Below are 26,667 nucleotides of genomic sequence, written 5' to 3' on the forward strand. Positions count from 1 at the left end.
CTAAACACCCATCTTAAGGCACGGAAACCGGCATTCTACAACTTAAGTGGCTCGAGGTGGACTTACCAGCGCTGTTAATTGAATAGTTTCGGGAATTCCTTCCCAGGGTTATTCAGCAACGTGCTGAATTGAATTGCCCCCAATTAACAGAGCATAACCTTAGGTTACAGTCTTATCTAAACTCCTGGTAGGATATCTGTAAATAACAAACACTCATCAAGAGACAAAAATAGATCTGTAATCCTAGGCACACATTCTCTCCCACCTACCAAGTACATCTTCACGATTTCTCTCATACTGCTCTAATCCTCTAGAACACCCTCGTGTTCTCTGTCAGACACTCTACCAGCCTTCAAACTGGTCCATGAAACACATCTCTTCCAATCCCAAAGAAAAATATCCCATATGTTGCCTTGGGATGATGCACAGTGCTTGCACAAATGCCTAGTGTGGGGCCACAACAAAACTGCTCTCAGTAGAACAAAGGTGGCAATTTCCCTTTTTAACATAACCTCAACATAGAGGTGCGTGGTAAAATGAGCGACGTTGGGTTACCATGAATATTAATGTGCAATCCAACATCGCTCCAATTAGAATATGCCCCATAAAGCTTTACTCCACTTGGTATCTGACATACTTGAGGTCACCTTTTATGTGAATTTACTTCAACAATGGATTTCTTTCTGCCATGGAAGACAGTGAGAGTTGCTATAGGCCTTACTAACACGTGCCCTTCTCGCACAAATGCTTAGTATTGGAGGATATCTAATTCACAGTTGTGCCATATTCTGCCAATTTCATTTGGATAATGCTACTGGGAATATTAAGTCTTTGAAGGCTTCTTATATCCTTCCTCTAATTGGTGCATTTCAGTAAAATTGTCTTGTCTTTGCTGTCAATATTATTTGATTATTTGGAGTAGGGTTAGTAAATACTTACCTTTGGAGCGGTCGGGATCTTCACTGCTACTGATCCGCTATATAGATATTAAACATTTGCATGAGCATCTGACTCATTTGGAGCTTTAAATTGTTTTCTGCACCTCTCAAAAGTAATGGGCGCCCGACTAGGCTATACAATTGTTGTCCCAGTGGGCCGCAGGTGCCCATTACAACAGTTTGGGCACCTACATGGCTGATTTTTCTCACATATCTGCTTGCCACCTCAAGACGGTGCGAGCAGCAATAATTTGCAACTGCGGTACTTACACCAGATCAGAGCATTAATTGAATAGCTCCGTCCGATGCAAAAAAAGACGCCCAAAATGTCCACAGGTGAACTCTAAAATATAAAGGATATGACCACTAAAGACAAAATGATTGCAAAAGGGTTTATTTAGGTGTATCCAGCAAAGAGATTAACACTTACAAAACCAATTGTTGTTAAAATGATTAAAGGTGATCTTGACAGAATACTGTGTGTTGATCAAAGAAAAATCCCCTTAAATAATCCAAAATGTATTTAGGATGCAACAAAATGTGAAAGAGGCCAAAAGGGCTGAATACTTTTTAGAGCCTCTATGGGGGTCAATCCTATTATGTGTGAAGGGTGCGAGTTGCCATTGCAACAGCGGTAAAACGACGGCAAAGCCCCGGCAACTCGCACCCTTCTCGGCCTGCTCAGAGCACGAATTCGCAGAATTTTGGTTGGAGCACTATGGGACTGCGAGCAAAATTCAGCGGATCCAGGCTGCCGTAAAGTGCAGCCATTGCCGCGATGACTCGCGGTTAATAGGATTGACCCCTAAATGTTTAGATATCTTTATTTTTCACACATCTAAAAATGTTGTGCCTTAAAAACAAAAACACATTTAGAGGACAACGGTTGACTGCTGATCCGAGCCAAATGGAAAAAAAACACTACTGAAACAAAGACGGAAAACTGGGCGTCCAAATAAAGAATAAACAAACAGAGCCTGGGCGGAAACAAAAGCACAAAGCTACAATATAAACAAGGTGTAACCAGGAATCATTCTCAAACAAGATGTATACTCAAACGAAAATCAGACTGCACAAGTAACTGAACTACAGCCTTTTACATTCAGTCAGATGAAACAAAATATACTCATTGAGCATACAAAGTGCTAGAGGAAGATCATCAGGAACTCCACATCCTGTCAGAAGGACATTTCGGGGCTGATTCAAAGTCATTTGCAATTTGGCATATATGGGGCTGCATTGTGTGATTGACAATAGATGCTGATCTCCCCCCGATTTCATTCAGCCATACAGCCCCTATAGATCTATGCTTGTGAGAGCAGCCATTATTATTACCGGCAAGCATTTGCACTATTCTTGGTGCAAAAGACCTGTGTGAAATCAGCTGGATCTCAACATATGTTCACCACTAAATATCCGGCAATACCGTCTCCACAGACCACATATCCAACGCGTGACTGCCGCGTTGCTGCCCTCTTACACCCAGATGCGGGTGGATATCCATCCGAAATGCAAGTAACTATGAATGGCAGCAGTTCCACAGAGATGCATTAGTCCACCAGTGCAAACAGACACAGATGAGCCCTGCTTTGCGTGCGACTCTGAATCAGGCACTTTGTTTGTTACTCTAGTGCATATAAAGCAGATTTAGGGCCTGATTCAGCAGCGCACACAATTGCAATTACGTACGTAGATCGAGCGATTGTTAACCACTGTGCATGCGTATGCACCGCACTGCGATCACACTGCGATTACGGATGCACTGAGGAATCCATCGCAGAGTGAGTGACAAGCTGTGAGCATTTGGGAGTGGTGACGGGGGAGTGGTTGGAAAAACGCAAACGTCTGTTGGTCTGAACGCAGTTTCATGGGCGTGCATAAATGAGCCACTGCGATTGCATACACAGCTTGAGTACTCACTGCTTGTGACGAGACTTGCCGTTTCTGCGGCTGGTCAGACCTGGTGTAAATGATGCGTGACGGGCCGATGTGCGTCGATGGTATATGCAGGAATGCGAGGTATTACGGATGTGAGAAAGCAGCAGTGTGTGTCTCTATGCCGGATGAGCTATGACAGGCATTAGCATACCTTCGCAGCTGCGTTCCGTGCGAATTACGTATGCAATAGCGATCCTTACGGAATTAGGCCCTTAAACTCCTTTAATAACCGGTCTGTCTGGGAACTTGGATTTAGGGACCTATTTCTAAACCATCAACAATTATTTTTAACCAGCAATTAAAAAAACAATCTGTTATTGCTGCAATTTAAGAATAAAATCTTGCCAAGAAGGCTAATACAGATGTGTCCTCATACACTACTGCTGTAGTCGCCAGGCCCGGCGACAGGGGGGGACTAGGGGCACACCTGTGCCGGGCCCAGAGTGCTCAGGGGCACGAAACACTTCTCTACCGCGGGTTGCAGCTTGTGTAATAACCCCCCCTTCTGCATCGCCCCGCCGGCCGGCCCCACAGTCTCTCTTACTTGTACCTGTATGTACACTGTGTGGGATGCTTGCAGTGCACATAAAGTTATGCGCAGCGACGGCGTCATGCCGCTGCGACGGCTCTCCACCCTGGCCTCCTTTGACATCCACAGAGGAGCGGGCGCCAGGCTCAGCACTGCAGGGAGTCCAGCTGGACAATTAATCTCCAACACCCGCCCGGCACATAGAAAGGCAACCTCCACCTGTAGGGTCTGGCTGGGCTGCACTGTCCTGCCCTGGTCCTCCACTGTGCACTGTCTGTCCCAGACTGTTAGGGTAAGTCCGTGACATCATGATTGACAGACAGTATTCATTTTACCAAGATTGACAGTGCAGTGTGCCCCCATAAATACACATATAGGCAGCTCAATTATATATATACCTGGGGTAGATGGACACCATAGGCAGCTCAATTATATATATACCTGGGGTAGATGGACACCTCCTTACACACAGCAGCCAGGAAACAGCACACCAGTCCAGGGTTTTCGTGCAAGCTGGTCGGAACCAGTTTTATTGTGCAATATACACAACAAAAAAACAAAACATAAAAATAAATCCTAGCCCATCTGGGCACTAACTAGACAGGTTGTTCCCTCTCTACAAGTGGCTGGGCCTACTGCCTTACCACAAACACTGCAAATATTAGTGTCTCTGAACAAACCTCAGTGTCTGTTTCTCCCCAGGGTATGTGAGACACTGAATCAAAACCTAACACAACTTATCTGAGCCACTTCCAGGTGCAACTACTAATCAGCCTGCTTCTCAGACTGAAAGGCCCAACAACTGGAATGGCCTGTGGATGGAGCCCTCCCTTCTCGTCTCACATCCACACCCCTAGGACCCATTATCTGGCTTTAACCAAACGCCGACACTTCTGGTCTGTTTGGCATAACAGACCTTTCCTGGGGTTTTAAAACACACGATAGGAATCTGGGACACACAAATGCCATCCCAGACTTCTCCAGTGCTTCTATCACTAATAAATATTATATATAAATATTATATATATATATATATATATATATATATATATATATAAATATTATATATATAAATATTATATATAAATAATATATATATATATATATATATATATATATATATATACACACACACACACACACACACACACCACAGCATACAAAGCGGCACTCAGGAGACTTGACACTGGGGTGAAATAACGTGTTTACTTCTTTTGAAGTAAACACGTTATTTCACCCCAGTGTCAAGTCTCCTGAGTGCCGCTTTGTATGCTGTCGTTTGGATAGAGGCGAGTGATCTCTGCCTCATTGAGGGCACCTGGAGCAAGGTATTTGCTCAGCTTGGGGCTTATGGAGTGCCGGGACTTTCTCATGCTATATATATATATATATATATATATATATATATATATATATATATATATATATATATATATATATATATATATATATATATATATGGGATGTGCAGGCTCGGATAGGTTCGAGTTTGCACGTGGAGTTCGGATTTTTCCCTCCAAAAAAACGGAACTCAGAACGAGGCAAAACGTCATCTTACATGGACGAACATCATCATTCCTGGTCTTTTGTCCAGGAATGATGATGTTCGTCCATGTAAGATGACGTTTTGCCTCGTTCTGAGTTCCGTTTTTTTGGAGGGAAAAATCCGAACTCCACGTGCAAACTTGAACCTATCCGAGCCTGCACATCCCTAATATATATATATACACACATATACACACACACACACACACACACACGACAGGCTCAATCCACGGCACTCAACCATCTGGGGTGCCCTTGGTATGTGACCACACCATCTACATAAAAAAAATATCATACAAACTCGGCACTCACATGCTTTTCAAACTGCAACTCCTTTGAACATAGGGAATGTTGGTTCCAAACTATTGCAATCATTTGTTAAACTGGCCACCGCTTCACCGTCAATCCCATCCGTGGATTGAGCCTGTCGTTTATTTAAATTTTGTGGTCACACTTGCCAAGGCACCCTGTTTTTCAAATGTAAGACAAACTTTTTTCTTTTTCCAGGTGCTTATTAACTGATAGCCCTGGGTGTGGTCCTGTCTCTTTAAGGCAGGACCCAGTTTCATGTTTAAAATGTATGCAAGCTTGAGCCCAAGATGGCAGATCAAGTTCATTTATCTGAGAATCAGTGTAGGGACTGGCCAGATGGGAATGATCGTGAAGCGGTGGCCAGCTTAACAAATTATTGCATTAGTTTGGAGCCAACATTCCCTATGTTCAAAGGAGCTGCAGTTTGAAAAGCATGTGAGTGCCGAGTTTGTATGATATTTTATATATATATATGTATATAGATATATATATATATATAATAAAGAGTGGAGAAGAGAGCGCCTCCTTGTGCAATATTGTACAATATATTTAACCACCACCAGGTGTAATCCCCTCTATGTGGATGGGAGTGTACCTTGAGAAGTGGAAACACCACTTTTTTGACAACACGAATACCCTTACTAGTCAGCAATCTCAGGATCCTATGAACAACCCGATGTCATAAATGGAGTACACACAAGCCTGCTTAACATGGAGGAAAGTACAGTTCAGGCACTTTCCAGCGCAGTCTACCGAAAGGCACGGACGCAGGGTGCTAGATGACGAGTCTCCCCCTCTCAAAAATCTAGATAGATCTCTCTCTCACATACATACACATAGATAGAGATAGATATATATATATCTATAGCCATGCGTTGCTGATGAAGCGCACTCCCACGCATCGTCATTGACATCCTCCATAGGCCCTGCATGCAGGTCAATGGGCAATATAGTTAGCGGGGGCCATGCTGCATTCCTGTCACTGCTGGCATCGGCAAGGGGGTCGAGGGCCCAGAGATATCTGTGTAACGTGCCCCAAGATTTCTGTTGCCGGCCCTGGCAGTCACGCCAAACACCCACTTGTGACTCTGTGAGCGTCTTTTTTTTTTTTTAAGCAAAAATGCATCATGGATAAGACAAACCGCTTCATGAGACTGTGCTGATTAATTTGATGTGACACTTGTACAAGCGTTAATTGAAACGTTTGTGGCCTAAGGTTCAATGAGATGTGCTAAATAGTTATTTTTCACATAAAATGTAACTTCTTTTAGGATTACATAACAAGTTTCAAGTTAATAACTGTTTTTTTTTCTTTTACGGACATTTGAAATGGACAAGATGACAGATTTTTAAAAAAACTGACGGAAATGCTCATCGCGCAGTTATCTGCGAACTCATCATAAAAGGGGTTTAAACAGTGACGTGCGGTGAGGTCAATGGCTGGGGAGGCACACGTGTAAAAACACAGTTTTTATATCAAAACTCTGGAGTATGACAGGGAGTATAATAGGGGAGGGAGTATGACAGGTTAGGCCTCCCCTGCCTAACCTGACTGCATGTCCTTAACAGCTACAGAGATCCATGGGGACATGGCTAGGACACTAGGGGAGACTGCTCCTTCTAACAGAATGGTTAAGAAATGGGCAGCAGAATTGAAACGAGGAAGGGAGATCGTCCGTGAAAATGATCCCTGTCCTGGCCAGTCACAGTTACCACACAAGAAACCACTGACAAAATCCATGACATGATATTGGAAGATCGAAGAATAACGGAGCGTTACATTGCCAAACATCTGTGCATCTCACAGCATCTTATCAGTATCTTCACAACAAACTCCGAATGACAAAGGTCTCAGGGCCTGATTCAGACCCGGACGCGATGCTGCGCTCGCATTGAGCGATATTTCACAATCTGCGCATGCGTATGAGTCGCAATGCGCATGCGCAAACCAGTCATTGCGATGGGAAAGTGCTTGCCCGTAGTCGGGCCGCTATTTTGAGTGACAGATAGTGCCAACTGTGGGTGGTAACAGGGGAAGCTGCTTGTAAACGGGGGTGTGGATGTGCGAACGCAGGCATGCCCAACCGTCAGAACGGCGTTTAATGGGTGTGCATAATTAGCAAAGTAGCATCGTTACACAAATGACTGGGTTGTATTTTAGCCTGAACTGCTCGCAATGTTGTGGTGGGAAAAGGTTACCACAAGCTCTGCGAGCAGCTCCGATGGCTCTCGATGTTCCCGATTAATCCAACAACTCCTGGAGATAACGTGTGATGTGAGTGGCAAAGGGGCGTCTTTATACAGGTGCGAGCGCATAGTGTGGCCGCTCGCTATTAGTGGGCGGCTTTACGTGACGCAGTGCGAGAACATGATTTAAATAGCCAGCCCCTTTTAGCCAACAAGCGGCCGCAAATAGCGTCCAGGTCTGAATCAGGCCCTCAGTGCGATGGGTCCCAAAACGTTTTAATGTTGAACGTCTCACCATGGCAAAGACCAATCGGGCTCTGTTTGATACAGATCCTGAGAGGTTTCTCCAGTAATCTGTAACCATGAATGAGACTTGAACTTTTCAATCACCTCTCATATCTGTGTGCAACGGAGTCTGAATCTGTATACGAAGTGCTACATCGCAGCTTTTTTCCATGCCAACTTCCTTCGGGCTTCATATACAGACTCAGGCACACACAGATATAAGAGTGTCACATACCAAATGAATCAGTGCAGTTGCGTGAAGTAGTTTGTAGGACAGATTGCGACCAAGATACATTTTTGGGTGAAAAATATTTTAAAAAAATAATAATAATTGGAGTTTTTCTGGGGTCTCACTCGCGCCAGATGTCTCACTGCACATGGCATATTGAGGCTAGGTGTCTGAGGACACATCTGTATTTAGCAATGTTTGCATGAAGCAGTAAAGTTAATGTATGGCTTTGCCGGGCCAGCGAACACATTTGTTTTCACCCCCATTGTATTCCACTGCACGGCTGTACTTATTAATCTGTTCCTATCTTGTTAAATCTAAATGATTAATGTGCTTTGCTTTTGTGCTATATACATTGTATTAAATTAGGATAAAAAAAAAACCCTGTGCTTAAAAAACAAAACTCTGTAGTCAAAGAAACACTGGCTCATCTATAAAGACATTTTAGCCTTCATAGATGTACAAGCAAATTTCGGATATTTTCTCACAGTCAGTAAGTGCTTTCAGCTCTCCTCACCCTTTTTTACAGACTTTCAGCACTTGCTGCTATGTAGAAAAACCAGGACATACAATGTCAACTGTTGACATTTTGTAATTTTTCAATGTTCCACTATATGTATAAGTACATATGTGTCCAAATACATCTAGCCTCCTTGCGCGATAAATAGCACTTCTAGTCGCGCCATGACTCGGTAGTGCTGAGCATCTTTTTACCTTCAGATGCGACTTATTTGCACAATGGTGCGAATAGAACACACAAGCAGCTTCTGCTGATTAAAATTATATGCAGCATGCCTATGTTCTGTGTGTGACTGCGGGTGTATCTGCATGCAAAACGTTACATTACAGTGTTATAGCCGCTGCCATTAGCGTAGCATTTAGAATACAGGTACACCCGCAGCTGCACACAGAACATAAGCATGCCGCATACCAGCAGAAGCTGCTTGTGTGTTCTATTCGTACAGCGGTGTGAATGAGATGCATCTGAAGGTAAAAAGTTGCACGAAAAGACGCTCTTCACTACAGAGTCACATAGCACTCACACGTTGTGTTGAACGTGTCTTGTAGCGCTTGGAGGATAGATGTATGAGGACGCATCTGTATTAAAGTGTTTAGCAATTAAGATGTCCAGCTATGAGGTCATCAGTCTATCTGTGAAGTAGTAATTATGATAACTGGACAATAATGTAACCGACCTGGAAGTGACAGCTATGCGTTGCTCTGTTCTTGAGAGTATGTTATGAGGAATGAAGTAGCTCTAAAAACAATTGAATGCATTTGGCATTTAGCTAAATAATGAACAACTCTAAAGCTTTTTCTTAATTACAATTAAAAATATAAATAAATGATTGCAAAAGTATTCACCCTCTATGCTAAAGGTAAACCTAAACAAATCCCTGGTGCAATCAGGTGTTGGCAGATAATGGCGCAATTGGCTGGAATTCATCTGATACAATTTTTTTTTAATCAAGTAAGAAAAAATATGAGATATGGTAAAAACTGACCCTTGTAATCTCTATTTCTACGAAGTCCATAGGGTTCCACAGGATACCTTGGGTATAGGTGATGACGTCAGGCATCGGGCACCATAGAGTTAAATTTTCAGCCTCCCAGGATGCACTAGGGTCCCCCTCCTATACCCCGCCCCCGAGCCAAGGCATCTCAGTTACGTACTAAGCCATAGGCCGGAGGAGGATAAGGAAGAGAGAGAAAAAAGGATCTGGACACACACAAGAATCACATTCTCACCAGAGGGAGATGGAAAAACCGGTGACCAGAGTAAAGCCCATCTGCAGCAGAGGTGCAACAGGGCGGGAGTCCTGTGGAACCCTATGGACTTCGTAGAAATAGAGATAACAAGGGTAAGTTCTTACCATATCTCATATTTTCTACTTCAGGGTCCATAGGGTATCCACAGGATACCTTGGGGATGTCCCAAAGCAGTATCCTTTAAGGGTGGGGACGCTCCTGTGCTGAAAGGAGAATCCTCCGACCGAAGGAAGCATGAAGATAAGCTTCTGAAATGGCCATACGGATCCAAGCTGCCAAAGTTTCTTTGCAGCAGGCCAACCCTTCTTACGGAAGCCATAGAGGACAAACAAGGCGTCCGACTTCCTAAACGAAGAAGTGCGGTCAACATAAATCCGTAAAGCCCGCACAACGTTTAAAGTGGCCTCACCCACCGACAGGTCAGGTGAGTTAAAAGCCGGCACAACTATTTCCTCATTGATATGAAAACGGGAAACAACTTTGGGAAGAAAATAGGAGTGCGCAGCACCGCCCTGTTCCCATGAAAAATCAAGAAAGGGGGTCTACAAGAGAGAGCCCCTAAATCAGAAACACGTCTGGCCGAAGCGATGGCCAGAAGGAAAATTGTTTTCGCTGTCAGCCATTTAAGATCCACTGAGCCCAGTGGTTCAAACGGCGGTCCCTGGAGAGCCCTCAGGACCACAGCTAAATCCCAAGGCGCCACCGGTGGAACAAATGGCGGCTGAATTCGAAGAACACCTTGCATAAAGGTGCGCACATCAGGGATTGTAGCAATCCTACCTTCAAAGAAGCAAGGCGAAGCCCATGGTCTAGTCCCGCCTGTAGGAAGGCTAGCACTTTAGACAGACGGAACTCCCGAGGTGCATAACCTCTCGGTCGACACCATTGGAAGAACGTATGCCACACACGATGGTATATTCTTGCAGAAGCCGGTTTCCGAGCTCTCAGCATAGTGCTTACTACAGAGCTGGAAAACCCCCTGGACCTTAACATGGCCGTCTCAACAGCCACGCCGTCAAAGACAGCAGAGTCAGGTCCGGGTGAAGACAAGGACCCTGTGACAGTAGGTCCGGTCGTAGCGGCAACCGCAGAGGGATGTCCACGGACAGACCCTGAAGGTCTGAGAACCAGTGCCGTCTGGGCCACGCGGGAGCTATCAACAGGAGCGTCCCTCCTTCCTGTTTGAATTTCCGGATTACTCGTGAAAGAAGGGAAAACGGAGGAAAGAGATAGGCAAACCGGAACGTCCACTGGACGGACAGAGCATCCACCAGAGACGCCTTTTCGTCTCTTGTGCGAGATCCGTACACCGGCAACTTGTTGTTGTGCCGTGACGCCATGAGGTCGATCTCCGGAAGACCCCACCTGTCCACCAGAACTTGAAAGACGTCCTGGTGCAGAGACCATTCCCCCGGATGAACGTCCTGGCGACTGAGAAAGTCGGCCTCCCAGTTGAGGACTACCGGGATGAACACCGCTGATATGGCCGGGAGATTGCGCTCCGCCCAGATCAGGATGCAGGACACCTCTACGAGTGCCGCCCAACTTCGGGTTCCTCCTTGCCGATTTATGTAGGCCACGGTGGTGGCGTTGTCCGACTGGACCTGCACGGGAGAACCCGATGGGCCTGCTGGAGAGCACTGAAAACGGCGCGGAGTTCCAAGATGTTTATCGGAAGCTCCTTTTCCGCCTGAGTCCATCTGCCCTGGAACAAGTGTGGACCCGAGACCGCTCCCCAGCCCCGAAGACTGGCGTCCGTCGTCAATAGGACCCAGTTCGCCACCCAAAACGGACGACCCTTGTTGAGATGGGTCGTCTGCAACCACCAGGCAAGGGACAGGCGAAACTCCGGAGTGAGCACCATCGCCTGGGACTTGAGACTCTGAGGCAGTCCATACCATTTGGACAGGATCAATTGCTGCAGAGGTCTGGAGTGAAACTGGGCATATTCCACCATGCCGAATATGGACACCATGGAGCCCAGTAACCTCATCGCCGAATGCAGAGACACCCGGCGACTCTGCAGACAACTGCGCACCCTCAACTGTAAGGCAGAGATCTTTTCCCTCGTCACAAAGATCCTTTGCTGTCCGGAGTCCAATAAGGCTCCGAGGTGCACAATTCTCTGAGACAGGATCAGGGTGGACTTCTGCCAGTTTAATAACCAGCCGTGCCGTTGGAGTACTGCAATCGTGAGGTCCAAGTGGCGTAGAAGGAGCTCTGGAGATCCTGCTACCAACAGAAGGTCATCCAGGTACGGCAACATGCGGACTCCCTGCAGCCGCGGGGAAGCCGCCATAACCTTGGTGAACACATGTGGTGCTGTCGCCAGCCCAAAAGGTAACGCCCGGAACTGGAAATGATCGTTGCGGATTGCAAACCTGAGGAACTGTTGATGGCATAAAAGAATAGGGACATGCAGGTAAGCGTCCTGTATGTCCAACGACACCATGTAATCCCCAGGTTCCAGAGACAGGATGATGGACCGTAGGGTCTCCATCCGAAACCTCGGCACCCGCAAGAACTTGTTGAGTGCTTTGAGGTTGAGGATCGGACAGTACGACCCATTGGGTTTCTGCACCAAAAACAGATTGGAATAGAAACCCTGGCCCCTCTGGGAGAATGGAACAGGCACTATAATTCCAGCCTGGAGCATAGTGTGCAAAACCTTCCGCAATTCCATGGCTTGGTTCCGGTCTGATGGAAGATCCGTGGTGAAGAATCGGGACGGGGGCCTGTGCCGGGAGGAGAGGGCATACCCGTGAGAAACCACCTCGAGAACCCAAGTGTCTGTCGTGGTAACCGACTAACACTGGGCGAACTGCAGCAGGCGGCCTCCCACTCTGGGATCCCCCAAAGGAAGGCCCGGACCGTCAGGCCGCAGGTTTATCATCGGACTTAGGGGCCGGACGTCTGGTACTCCAGGCCTGCTTCCGGGGCTTGGTCGATTTTTTGGGGCCAGCCTGACGGAGGAAGGACTGTGCTTTAGGCCTACCCTGGGCCCTGTAAGGCCGAAAGGACGACGTACCTGAACTGGAAGGAACTGCAGCAGACGGGAGACATGCCGATTTCGCTGCCGCCAGCGTGGCTACAATTTTGTCCAGATCCGGACCAAATAGGACTTCTCCATTAAAAGGCAAAGCTTCCAAACCCTTTTTGGAATCAGCGTCCGCCTTCCAAGATCGCAACCATAAGGTGCGACGAGCCGCCACAGCTGCCGAAGAAACCCGGGAAGTCAGGGTACTGATATCTAAAGCCGCTTCGTTAATGTAAGTGGCCGAATCCCGGAGATTGCCTATCAATTTGGTCTGTTCAGCCGAGCAGTTGGAATCGAAAGACGCCTCCAAACTATCAGCCCAGCGCTCCATAGCTCTGGCTACCCAACAAATGGCCATAGCCGGCCTGGCTGCCCCCCCGCGAGGGAATAAACGGACTTCAGGCAGATTTCCACCTTACAGTCCGTGGCATCCTTTAAGGAGGACATGGAGGGCATGTGTAACGTGGCACTTCGGAACAGGCGTGTCACATGAGAATCTACCTGTGGCGGGGATTCCCACTTAGCAAAATAATTGTCCGCAAATGGATAAGCCACTGCTAAACATTTCTGAGGCGGATACCATCTGCCAGGATGTTTCCACGCTTCCTCTAAGTGGTCCACCAATTGACCCGAAAGAGGAAACACTGTGGCGTCACCCTTAACATCTTTGAAAAAGGCATATTTGGATTTTGAGACCGAAGGTTCATCATCCTCAACAACTAAAGCTGTGCGGACAGCACGAATAAGGCGAAGTATATAAACCTTAGACTTAGCGTCCGACTCTTTAGTACGGAGAGGTTCTTGGTCCGACAGATCCAGAATCTCCCCATCATCGGTCGTCCCCTCGTTATCCTCATAAGGAGTAGACAGAGAGGCCACCGGCCGCTTGTGAGGCCGTAACACGGACTCCCCTTGTAACACGTCTGACAAATGCTGCACAGAACTTGTCAGCGAATTAACCCACGCAGGCTCCTGAGAAACCTGAGGAGGGGAAATAGGGAGACTGTGGGATACCATCACCACTGACTGCTGGGACAATCCCTTTTGAGGGAACGTAGGTTGCGGAGCTAACTGGCCCACTAGGGTTGTAAGCGCTTTAGTGAAACAAGCCCAGGGCGGTTCCTGTACCGGAGCCGTGACAGTAATTGGCCGCGTCAATAAAAAACACAGCCGACATAGCCCCTCCGCGCTACCCTCCCCCTCCGCTATAGGTACCTTACATGTAGTACACAGAAGCTGGAGAGGAAAATCACTCTCAGACATGATGGCAAGTATGTGACCCCTCTCACTGATACGCGTTAGTATAGTGAGAGAACCGCCCTGCAATCACCGCACCGCAAGGGCTTTAGCAGAAGAAGATCAGGGACAGTGAAAAGGCTGACAGTAGAAAGTGAAAGTACAGGCAGCAGACGCTAGCAGCAGTCACATACTATGCAAAGAAATCAATCCCTGCACTATCAGTGCTGATCCTCAACTACGCAGACACAGGGCCTGGTAGGACTCAGCGCTGCATACACAGACCTGTTCCAATGGAGGAGAGGTATGCTGGGGGACCCAGACCACGATGCCACCGATCAGCAGCTTCCAGCAGTGTTCACCATGCTTCCATAAAGATGGCCACCGAGGAGCAGAGAGGAGGCCGGCCTGGGGGAGGAGCGCTGCCACAGGGCCAATCGGCAGGTGCAGAGAGGGCTGTGTGCAGTGGTGGAGGCGCCGGCTGTGTACAGGGAAGGCTCGCTCCCCTGGCATGCAGTTAACCCCTGGGACGCCGCAGCATTACCGCTCAGCTGCGGTGCGCTGTCCCAGGGGGGTAGTGGAAGCGCAGGTCCGAAACCTGGCTCCACGCTGCAGCCAGTCCCCAGGGAGCCTCCTCCCTGGGGACTCTGGACCATGTTCCAGCGGGGACCCACCGCGGGACCCCGCTGCTTACCTGCTGTCCCCCTTGAATCCAGCCATGGTCCCAAACATCTGGGGTCACCGCTAGCTGTGACCCCAGATGCCTACCAGCATCCCCGGATCAGTACCGGCGTTCTGGTACCGGCGGGGGTGTAGGGAAGACAGCATGGACTTCAAGAATGACTGTCCATGCTGTACCTCCAGATGTGCAGCCACAGCTGCCTTGTAGAAAACTTCAGGGGCTATCCTTAGCCCCCCTCTAAACAGGTGCATCCGACTCCGGCCGGGCACCAACGAAACAGATGCCTTGGCTCGGGGGCACGGTATAGGAGGGGGACCCTAGTGCATCCTGGGAGGCTGAAAACTTAACTCTATGGTGCCCGATGCCTGACGTCATCACCTATACCCAAGGTATCCTGTGGATACCCTATGGACCCTGAAGTAGAAAAAGTCGATGTCTTAGAGCAGTGCTTCATCATGAAGACCAAAGAAAATCAAAACAAAAAACGGTTACTTGAAAATCACCAAACAAGAAGCATATAATAAGGTTTCAACTATTTTAATATCCAATGGTGCACTGTCAAATTAATCATTAAGAAATTGAGAGAATATGGCAACATTGTGAATTTGACAACAAGCTACTCTCCAAAACTGAGAATTTGTTTGAACAAAGCACTTGTTAGACGGGCCACGCGAGGTCAATGGCAACTCTGACAGTTACAGTCTTCCATGACAACAATATACCTGGCAACACAGAAAACTCAGCTTTAAAAGGGAGAGTGGCAAAAATGACAATATCGTTGACGACAACAATTCAGAGACCATCATATAGAGTATGAAGAATATTCAATGTTTTGATTAGATAAAAGAGTCCGCTTCTTGGCCTCAACGTTAGCCCAACATATAAACATTGGGCCTGATCTAGAGATGGGCGCAATGTCAATGTCAGACATAGTGGAGCAATTTTTTTGCTACTGCGCATGTGCCAAAGCAGCACTCAGCACGTGTGATGATGGATTAGCGACTTCGTACGTAGTGAGGAATAATTTCGTAGTGAGGAATTATTTCGTAGTGAGTGACAGGTATTCAGCGTTTGGAGGAGGTCACAGGGGGTGGCTAGGAAAACGCACACAGGAACCCTAACACCCCTAAAACCTGGCCAGGATCCAACTGGACCACCTCGCGTTGGTTTCATCCCAATCGGTGCAGGAGTGTCCAAATGCATAACCGGACAGACAAACAAACCAACCAATGAATTTTATATATAAGATTTGTCGCTCTATGGTCCAATAGCTTACTTTTTCGATACTAAATAACTATGCAAGATTTGGCAGAGATATATATATATATATATATAATTTTAGGGCAGCACAGACGGTGTAATGGTTAGCATTACTGCCTCACTACCCCATCCCCCACCCCCTCTGGGACATAGGATGTATCAAGCCTTGGAGAGAGACAAAGCTTTGGGCAACTACTCCACGTTATTTCTCTCCAAGGCTTGATATATCTCCACCATAGACTACTCACCTGGGCGGCCCAGGTGAGTAGTCTATGGCCCAGCGGAAGGGGGTGGGGAGGGGGGACAATGACCAGGCAGTGGTGAGGGGCCATTGCAGCACCCCCTTTGTGGGTACCTGCACACGTTTATGTATCCAAATAAATGTAGAGTCTCCGGCACCTAGAATTTGAGATAATGTGGAGAAATTGCCCATGGACCAATCAGCTTCTAGCTATCCTTTATCTACACAGTCTATGTAATGACAGTCAGAAGTTGACTGGTTGCTATGGGCAACTTCTCAATTTTACCTCTCTCCAAGGTTTGATACATCTCCCCCACCAACTGAACGTTAAGATCACATGGGCAGTCAGCTTAGCCTTCTGTTTCAGGTCACTGTATAGTATTTGTTTGCATCGTGATCACCTCAATAGACAACAGTAATATGTTGGCACTTAATAAAAATAAATAATATAGAAATATGGTTAGCATCGAAAAGATAAACAAGTCTGTCAATTTATAGTGTTTGTCTTTAAGAAATTTCAAATATGATCTTAAGAGCAAGTAAAACCACCATTTGACATTAATACAGGTTGTGTAGTAAGGAGCTAAATAATTTATTGTAGCATATAGAAAAGCCGCGTATCCACTAGCAGATACCGGCACAACAGTACGATTACGACATCGTAATCGTACTGTCGTTCCCCTTCCCCCTGCAGTGCCTACACTGAACGATTGATCATTCAGTGTAGGCCCATCAATCATCTCTGAACATGGGCAATCTGTCGTTATCGGCAGATTGACCATCATGTTCAGCAGATGATTAATGTCGGAAACGACCAGCGGGAGCGCGCTTCGCTGGTCGTATCCGATATAATAGTGCCCGATTTGTGCATGATTACCGAGCGATTGAACGATTAAGACGTTGTAATCTTACAATCGCTCAGTAACATCGCGTAGTGGATATGCGGCTTTGCCCAACCCCAGTCTTCAGGGCCCCTAACAGTTCACATTTTTCAGACCACCTAGCTGCTTCTGACCACCTGGTTTTAATCAGCCACAGAACCTGTGTACTTCACATGTGTCAAGAACTAAAAGGGGTGTACTTCTTGGCACATGTGAAGCACACAGGTGAAATGGAGACTTGAAGTCAATCAGCCACATAATCTGTGCACTTCATGTGTCCCAAATTAAAGGGATGATATGGCAAGCCTATGTATTACCAACTTTCACATTTTAAAGATCTACAGGAGACCCAAGAAACGTGAACTGTTTAAGATCTCGAGGCCTGGGTTTGAGAACCACTACTGTGGAGAATGGTAGCAAATTTATGCAACACTCCCCTGTGACAGTAGGCGGAGTGGTACAGTGCTTTGTGTGAAATGTGTTGGTGAAGAGAGAGGCGGAGTGATACAGCTCTGTGTGATTTGTCCTATCAGAGAAAAAGGAGCAGGGCGAGATACGGAGCTAGGGTGATGATCCTGTCAGTGAAAACAGAGTGGACTCCAGTGAGGAGTTCCTGGGAAGCCTAAGCACCTTGGGGAGTCTGCCCCAGTAATTTTGTGAGAAGGAAAAACCACACAAAACAGGGGTAAAAAGACCATATATTAAGAGGGGAGAATCGGCTATACAAAGGGTGCATAAGCCCAGTTATTAAGAGGAGTTAAGGCGGGTATCCACTTGCCGATTAAAATGAGCGATTGAACGATATAGTTATCGTTCAATAGCTCATTGCGCACAAATCAGGCATGAAAATGGCGGAAATAACCAGCGATGCGCGCTCCAGCTGGACGTTTCCGGCATCAATCATCGCCTGAACATGCTGGTAAATCTGCCGATAACGCCAGATTGACCATGCGCAGGGATGAGGGAGGGTGCCAGCACTGAACGACATATAAATCAGTGTAGGCACTGCAGGGGAAGAGGTTGTTACACTATCTGCTAGTGGATACGCACCTTAATAGCCCCACATTAAGGTCTCAATCCAGCCAGGGAAGAGTTGCCCGGACCCGCGAGTATTTGCGGCTGTCCATCATTTCTACTTCTGCACATATCTGAGGGGAGAGCACACCTCTCTTAGGGGTCTATTTACTAAGCTTTGGATGGAGATAAAGTGAACGGTGATAAGGTACCAGCCAATCAGCTCCTAACTGCCATGTCACAGGCTGTGCTTGATAAATGACAGTTAGGAGCTGACTGGTTGGTACCTTATGTCCATCCAAAGCTTAGTAAATAGACCCCTTATTGTGATAGCTGCACCAATCACATCTAATTAGGACCTAGAGATATAGGAGTTAGCGCAAGTACACGATTTTTAGTTTTTCTATAAACCTCTCTTCTAAGTGCAGCTGTATGTCGCAGTTACTGTACCTCTGAACGTGCACATTTCTGTTTGTGGCCCCGAGTCCAGGGTGTGGCCAGGCCATGAGGGGGGGGGGGGGGCTAATTGCCGTGGCCGGCATTTTTATACAGTTCTAACGGCAATTTGCCCCCTGGGCACCTAACTGGATTGACCCCTATGACTAAAGAGGGGGAGAGTCCCCACATACAAAAGCTCCCAGCAGAGAGGTGGGGGTAACTGCATGCGCAGCATGGCTAAAGTAAATAGGAAGATGGAAGCTTCATTATAGTAGAAAAGAGGGAGTGAAGCCCTAAGTGAGGGATGATTGAGGACGCAGAGAAGCCCTAAAGTCAATAGAACGATATCTGGACAACAAATAGTCTACATCGTTTAGTGTGTATGCACAATTGTGTGCTCCTGCGACATGAGAGATTGTTTGATTGACCGTGCAGTGTGATCAAACAATATCGTATGTGCAGCAGTGCATTTTAATGAAGAACAGAACAAGGTATCGCTTCATCGTTCATTAAATAGTCTAGCGTGTACCAGCGACCTCTGATGGTCTGGGGTGAAGGGAAATTGCCCCGACCATCTGCACAATTTCGGGTCGTCCTAATGTGTGCCCAGCATTATAATTAAAATAAATTTAAAAAAGGGCAGACCTAAATAAGGTCCTGTGAGCAGAGCTGCAGAGTGAGAGGGAGCTTGTAGCAACACTTTGTGGAGTACAGTAACTGCATGTGAGCCTACCTAGTGTCTGTATATGTGACGATCAGTGAGAGCCTGATAAAATAAGGAGAAAATGTTTGGAATAACTGGCACTAGTAAGGTGATGTATAGATTCGGTCATAACCCAAGTACTGTGCTGGAGAAGGTATTTAGTAAAGAGAACATATTTTGAAACAGAGCTGGTTTGGCGCCTAACTAACTGCATTTGCACTCACACCCACCACCTTATATAACAAAGAAAATAAAACTTTGCTGTAAAGCCTGCATGAGCGCTAATTGTCTACACCCACAAGCTAGCCAAGGTAGAGGAATTCATCAGCAAGGAAGTAAGCTGTCTGCTCATGCACCTCATTCCAGCTAAGCTGTGACACCCGACAAGGGGGGGGGGGGGGGACTTTGTGTAGGCATTCTCAGTGTGTATGGATCTGTGTCAGTGTAAAAGGTATCTGTCAGTGTGTGTATCTGTCTGTGTCACTGTGAGTCTATGTGCATTTCTCCGTCCATCAAATACACATGCTAGTGTATAGATCCCCTTCAGTATTTGTACCTGAAAGTAACGTGGAGTGAAGGCGGAAGTGCGGTTCAAAGCCCGTACAGTCCACAAAGAAATTTGTTAGCTGGCCACGCTTTGGGCACGGTGACTCGCTTTGCTCGCCACAGGTGTTTATTCCCCCTCTATGCCCACGTGATAGTAGGAAATGACATTGGACAGTAACTGATGAGGTCAGGGTACAAATACTGAAGGGGATCTATCCACTATCAAATACACATGTGGAAATTTGACAAGCCCCCCCAAAAAAACAAAAACTTGCATTCACATGTCCTGATGGTGTGGCTGAGAGACGACACGGGATGATGCAGGAAGTTACACAGGGGGCTCGAGTCTGGCTGAACCGCTGTTGTATGATGATGACCTTGTTAATATTCCAACACAAACAGGCATCTTACGGATGATATGACCTACATGAATATTGAATACCTACTGAAGACGCCATCTCCCCAGGGAGGATACATTTCTTCAGAGGTTACACATTGTGAGGAAACCCCCGTATAGGTAAGGTGCATATGGAAAGGAATGTTCCCAGAGTGACGAGAAACAGGTGGCATGTCATGTTAGCACGCCCCATTTTCAGTCGCCACACCCCTTCCGGTATGTGACCACGCCCATTTTTCGACGGTGCTCCTTCGCCGCGCAGATATATTTTGTGGTGTGTTGGAGCTGAAAACCCTAGGTACGCCACTGCTCATCGGTGTGTTGGAGCTGAAAATTTAAGGCAGCACTTGCATTCAAATTTTCATCTCCAACTTACCAAGAAGAGGCGGCTTAAATACAGTCCCTAGTGTGAAACAATGCGAGTTTGCAGTACATGTGGGAATCTATGCATAGCTGCAGAAGAGGTCTACTTACTTGGTACCAATGAAGTATATATTCACCTAGTGCATTCAGGTATAGGGCTATATTTGCAAGATAGAACACATGGGGTTATTAGAGTTTGTACACACCCTCATAAAAGAAACTCCAGTGTGTATACAAAATAAATGATCGCTAAGCAATGTGATTGGGAAATTCAAAATGGTGAAAGATGGTTCATTAAGTATTTTTCTATGCTTAAGCATCATGGTCAGTTTCTCTGTACACATATACATATATGTACAGACAAAACATAATGCACGATAGATACTGAACCTTTGTTCAGAGTATGACTTGTGTGAGCTCCATGCAATGGCTCAAATATATAAAACAAACACCCATGGCATCGATCCCCACATCTATTTATTAATAAAAATAGGTGGACATTTCCTGTAACAAACTGCAGCCTCAACATTGTGACCTGCAGCAGAACACAACAGCAAACTGTCTGGGGATGTGGCTACAGCGGTTTATAATGGAGATGGGAGGTAATACTCAAGTAAACCTTAGTACTTAAAGCTAAAAAGAGCAATGTGAGCAACATTAATTTATATTATCACATTATTTATATATGAAAATTACTTTTACAACCGTTAAAAGGTACTTTCAATAGTTTTCCAATGATTATAAAATAAGCCATAAGCCACATATAATAACTGCTGAATGATCATTTCACAATATAGTCACACTTCTCTGCTTGGTAAATATAGGCAGTCGTGGTAACAGTGCATTAAACTCAAATGAAAGCAACATGATAAACAAAAGCAACTAGTATTATGATTTACTCAAATAATATTCCTGTAATGTATAAAAACCCAAAGCACGTTTTATAGAAGACTAGCAAGGTTTTATGTGCAGCAGAGCTACAAATACAGTTCACAAATACAGGAAGCAGTCGGGAAGCCGTTGGTCGCAATCCCGGCCGCTGGCTTCTCGACTGCTCAATCCCGGCGTGGTACTCAGGACAGGTGTCGAAATCCCGACGCCTGTCATTAGACCTACGCCGGGAGCCCGACAACCGGCTTACCGATCTAAGGTAAACCGGGCGTGGACAGCCGCGGGGGGGAGAAGGGGGGGGGGCGGTAAGTTAGGTTTAGGGCTCCCGGCGGGGACTTAGAGTTAGGCATCCCCCGGGAGGTTAGGTTTAGGCTAGGGGGAAGGGTTAGGCACCCCCCGGGGAGACTTAGGGATAGACACTTGGGGGGGAGGGTAAGGGTTAGGCACCCCTAAGGGAGGGTTAGGGGGTAGAATTAGGTTAGTTTATACGTACCTTAAGGACGATCGGGATTTCCTCCTCTGTTAGGCTCATACTGATTCCAGCAAATACACATTTTTCCTATGCACATCAGACTTCCTGTCTTTAAATCTTTTGGTAACAGTTATAATTTTCTTGTCCGAAAAGACTAAAAACCAAGCAGCTCAATTGAACTCATCATCTGGCTCTAGTGTATAGGGTTAAATTAAAAAAAAAAAAAAAAATACTACTTATGTAGTCTCCCATATCCAAATATTCCAAAATATGGAATTTATTTGGCATGACTGAGAAAAATTAAACCTTTGATTTTTGATGGTTCAGTGTACACAAACTTTGTCTAAGGCACAAATATTGCATAAAATTACCTTCAGGCTGTGTGTATAAGGTGTATATGAAACATAAATTAATTTAATTTCTGTACACAAACTTTGTTTGAGCCACAAAATTTGTGAAAATATTGTATAAAATTACCTGCAGGCTGTCTATATAAGGTGTATATAACAGAAATGCATTTTGTATGTATATTTGAGTCCTATTCCCAAGATATTTCATTATGATATGCAATTATTCCAAAATACGGAATATTCCATTATCCAAAAAATCCCTGGTCCCAAGCACTTTGGATATGGGAGACTCAACCTGTACTAATAATAATCTGTAGCCTGTGAAGACTTTTCTAATGTTACCCCAGATATTCCATCACATTTCTCAACAACAGTTCTAACTTGGCAAAAAAAAAGTGGAAGATTTCCTGCACACCATTTATTTATATCGCATACACATTCCGCAGCGCTTTATTTAGTCATTTACATTAGTTGCCAATCACAATAAGTACATCTATCAACTGAGCATCCAAATAGTATTTTTGTCTTTACATTTACTCGTATTTACCTACTCTCCCGGAAGTTGCAGGAGACTCATGATTTTTTGGTTAGTCCCCCGCACCCACGGGAGAGTGGGTGAATCTCCCGAATCCCGCCCACTTCCTAGTAAAATGGGCAGGATGGGGAGATAATTACCAGGAATTGTGAGTCCTTCTTGAGAAGACAGGGTGAAACGATGCGACCATAGTGAGGGGGCAATCGCATCATTTTAGCTCCACCACATCCCCACGAATTGCAGCATTCTGCCGCAACAGGGGTGGGGCCTAATGACATAAGCTCGGACCCCACCTCCTAAATGCTCAGCTGCAACTCTACTCTGGGCTCCTCCCAGAGAGAAGATTTATAGTGTTGGTAAGTATTACTATGTATTTACTACACTTTCATGAATGTGTCCTACCATGTCAAACAACTTCAACCAAAGTATGGAATCTTATGCGGCCCATACACGGTGCGATTTTTTACACGATGTGCACGATTTCGATCAATCAAAACGATCAATCGTGCACATCGTGTGTTGTTTCGGTGTGCATACGATGCCGATGCACGTCCCCGAACTTGTCTAGTTGAATCGTAGATTTTACTGCAAAACAGTAAGATCTACGAACTGGAGTACAATTTTAATACACTTCTATGCATCGTATTGGAAGATCGTAACGATCAATCGTACAGCATTTGACCACATTGTATGAAGAATTTCAAGGGACATTGTAGCAACCGTGTATGGGGCCATTAAGAGTTTGAATTTTTATTTTAGGTTTAGAATATGATCGACACAAGAACAGAATGCATGAAAAGACTGAACAACAGAGCTGACAGATTATACAAATGACTGTTTGTTTTGTCAGCACAGCTCACAATTTTCCAGATAGCATATTTCAATATCAACTGAAATAGAACATGGACAAATGTTCCATATATGCTTAGGTGATTTAGATTTGTCTACACACTTGTACATACCCTAAGCTCGGTTATTGAGACAAATTTTGGAAGTACACTGTGTTAGTAAAACTTCATTATCACTTCTACTGCATGTACATACAACTTGTTGTACATACTTCCATGCTGTCTTGCCTTGCCCCCATCATTACAAGGTGTGGACTAATCCCATTGATAGACTCCCTGCCAGTGTACAGGAACATTCAGGCTAGGTACTGAAAATAGTACTAAATGTCCTGAAAAGATGGTTAACCCAGCATGCACTCTATTATTGCAGTCATGGACTACTGTAGCCGGTATTCTAAATGTGTGTTCTAGTGCCTAGCTCATAATAATAGTCAATGATCCCTACTGTAATGTTATGGTGCAAATAACATGCCGTGAACACAGGGCAAGGAACACCAGACAGATGTAAAAACCATTGTGTATGGGTACTCATGTTTCTTTGCTTTCTTTAACAAAAGCAATTACCAAGTCTACCTCTAACTTTATCTGTCAGGTGTTTACTACCTAGTGCTGCAATTCAATACAGGGAACTTCTTGTTTTAGTGTCAGGTCAGAGATTTATTAGCAAGAATATTTCCCCAGAAAACTGGACACACCTTCAAAGTCTCTGTCCTGAAGGTTTAGTAAACAATACAACCAATCAGTGAAATTTGAGAACTAAAGGAACTTGATTGAAATGGAAAAAGTATGAACCTGTAAAGCACTTGGTCTCTTCAAGGACACATACATACACAAAGAGAGGAAGTCAATTGTTTTTAGCGTGGCTGTAACTAACGGGCGGGCAGCGGAACAATTCAATTGTTTTTCCAATCGGGTGTGAGTGCTGGCGGTGCCCATTATTTCTGCTCGTACCCTCCTGAGGTGGTGACCAGGGATTGTCGAAAAGTCCGTCTTTTGGATACCCAAACGCCCTAGGTGCATTTGGGTACGACAAATGCTATAAGTAATGGACGTCCCATAGGCATTACAATTGAATACCAGCTGACAGGTGCCAATTACTTATAGGTGCAGAGAAAAACCAATTGAATCTCCGCCATAAAACACTACACCTCATATGGGAATGAAAATACAATAGGGTACCGAGTTTTATAAACATAATTTTTACAATTGCAGGTGAATATGTGCACTCACACCGGCTTTTGTAAAAATTGAGTGATAATAAATAAAGTAAGTGATTAATGATAAAAGTAGAACAGTTATAGATTACTATATATATATATATATATATATATATATATATATATATATATATATATATATACACACACAAACATTTTCATGCTGTACTCTTCAATCATTCAATCACATTCTGAGAATAAAGAGGCCTCTGAGTCTCTCCAAACAGTTGTTCTCAGCTATCAGCAGACAGGACAGCAGGCCATTTGTATGAAAGGATGGTAGAGGGAGGGCAGGGGAGCTTGTGAATGAATTCCTTTCCTCCTCCTTCTCTATGACTATTCATGTGGAAGAGGGTCAAAAGCAGGATTACAGGATTTATTTCCTCTTCCAACACACAACACTATTAACCTCTTAAAGGACATAAGTAAAACCCCAGGTCACCAATTATCCTTACGTGGGGCCTAAACAGGAGAAAGTGGCTGTGTATTACATATCTAATCACAGACTGTATACAAACCCTAATATCTTACTGTAATTCACAAACTGCAATGACTGCACATTCCCAAGAGCAGCTCCCTCTTGGCACCAGACTTCCTTGTGCACAACAATCTGTGGGAACTTTCATAACAAAAAAAAAAAAGTGATACAATTAAAAGATACAATAATAGCTAATAGCAAGACAGATATGGCTGGTAGAAGATGAAGGAGCTGTAACAGAATAAAGCATGGCCTGTAATAACATGTACTGTGGCCGAGGCATGGTAACAGGGCATCACATATAAACCTAAACTTACACAAAAGTTACCCTGAAGTTTTGCCTTCTACCCTACCAGTTGGTGCTCATTCCCAAGCCCATGCCACCTTAATGAGTCATCGGCCAGACTCTGTGGCCTGGGGAGGCTGCTTTCCTGAGGGCTGGAGCAGGAAGGAAGAACTGGGAAGGGGTGGGATGCATGGCCTAGTCTCGGGATTTCCCGATCCCAGCCCAGCAACACATAGGAACAATAACAGCGGAAAGGCAGGAACACACACACACACAGCATGCTATGTACATACATGCACGTCATACATGAATTAGAACGGACGCTCTCCTCTTACCTGCTGAATCTACTCCCAGACCCTCGCATAAGTAACTTGTTCCTGAGAGCAATCAGAGACCCGGGTGGTGGTGAAGATGATGATGAGGAGGAGGGTGTCTGTCTCCCTCCCTCCCTCACTCACTCACTCACTCTCGCAGGGAGTCAGTGGCCATCGGAAGACGGTGATCGGGGCAGTGGCAGTCACTCCATGCTGGTCATGCAGCCCTGGCTCATGCACTTTGATCTCTTTCCTCCTCCTCCTCCTGCAGAAATCAGAGGCTGATCCATCCAGGGTCCGACTCCGATCCTGTGATCTCTCCCACCCTCCCCGCTCAGAGGCTCTCCAATCCCGGGGGCGGAGTGCAGGAGAAGGAGGAGGAGAGACGGGGGGGACGTGGATGATGAGCAGTCACTGGTGTGGCAGCAGCAGGCAGGGAGGGTCACAGACAGTCACTCTCACTACACCATACAGGAGCAGCGGTGGTGGTGGCATGAAGGTATAAACTTGCCGGGTCTTGCCTCCAGCACCAGGGGGGAGAGAAGGAGGGACAGCAGCAGGGATGGAGATACAGCATGCCCATCAACATGGCTGCCTTTGCTGTGTGGTAGGGAGGGAGTAGTGGATGTGCCTAGATGGCTGTCTTAACACCTGCTACATACAATTCGTCTGATCTGATCTGATTTGGTATTGATTCACAAATATTACACACTTTAAAAGTTCGCAGGGAACCCATACAGTAATA

The 26,667-nt window shown here is 45.7% G+C and overlaps 1 protein-coding gene across 2 annotated transcripts in view; it reads right to left on the reverse strand.

Moving 5' to 3' along the window:
• The window catches only part of YES1 (YES proto-oncogene 1, Src family tyrosine kinase), an 83,923-nt gene extending 57,529 nt beyond the window's left edge, over positions 1–26,394 (reverse strand). The window contains exon 1 of one of the 2 annotated variants that reach the window (XM_088469628.1): positions 25,944–26,394. The gene's annotated coding sequence lies outside the window, so the exon portion shown is untranslated. Of the gene's footprint in view, positions 1–25,639; positions 25,748–25,943 lie in introns of those variants that run through there. The other variant, XM_088469629.1, reaches the window with a different exon arrangement.
• Between the last annotated feature and the right edge of the window lie 273 nt (positions 26,395–26,667).

This window comes from Taudactylus pleione, unplaced genomic scaffold (genome assembly GCF_031769625.1).
Source record: "Taudactylus pleione unplaced genomic scaffold, aTauple2 ptg000093l, whole genome shotgun sequence".
NCBI lineage: Eukaryota > Metazoa > Chordata > Amphibia > Anura > Myobatrachidae > Taudactylus > Taudactylus pleione.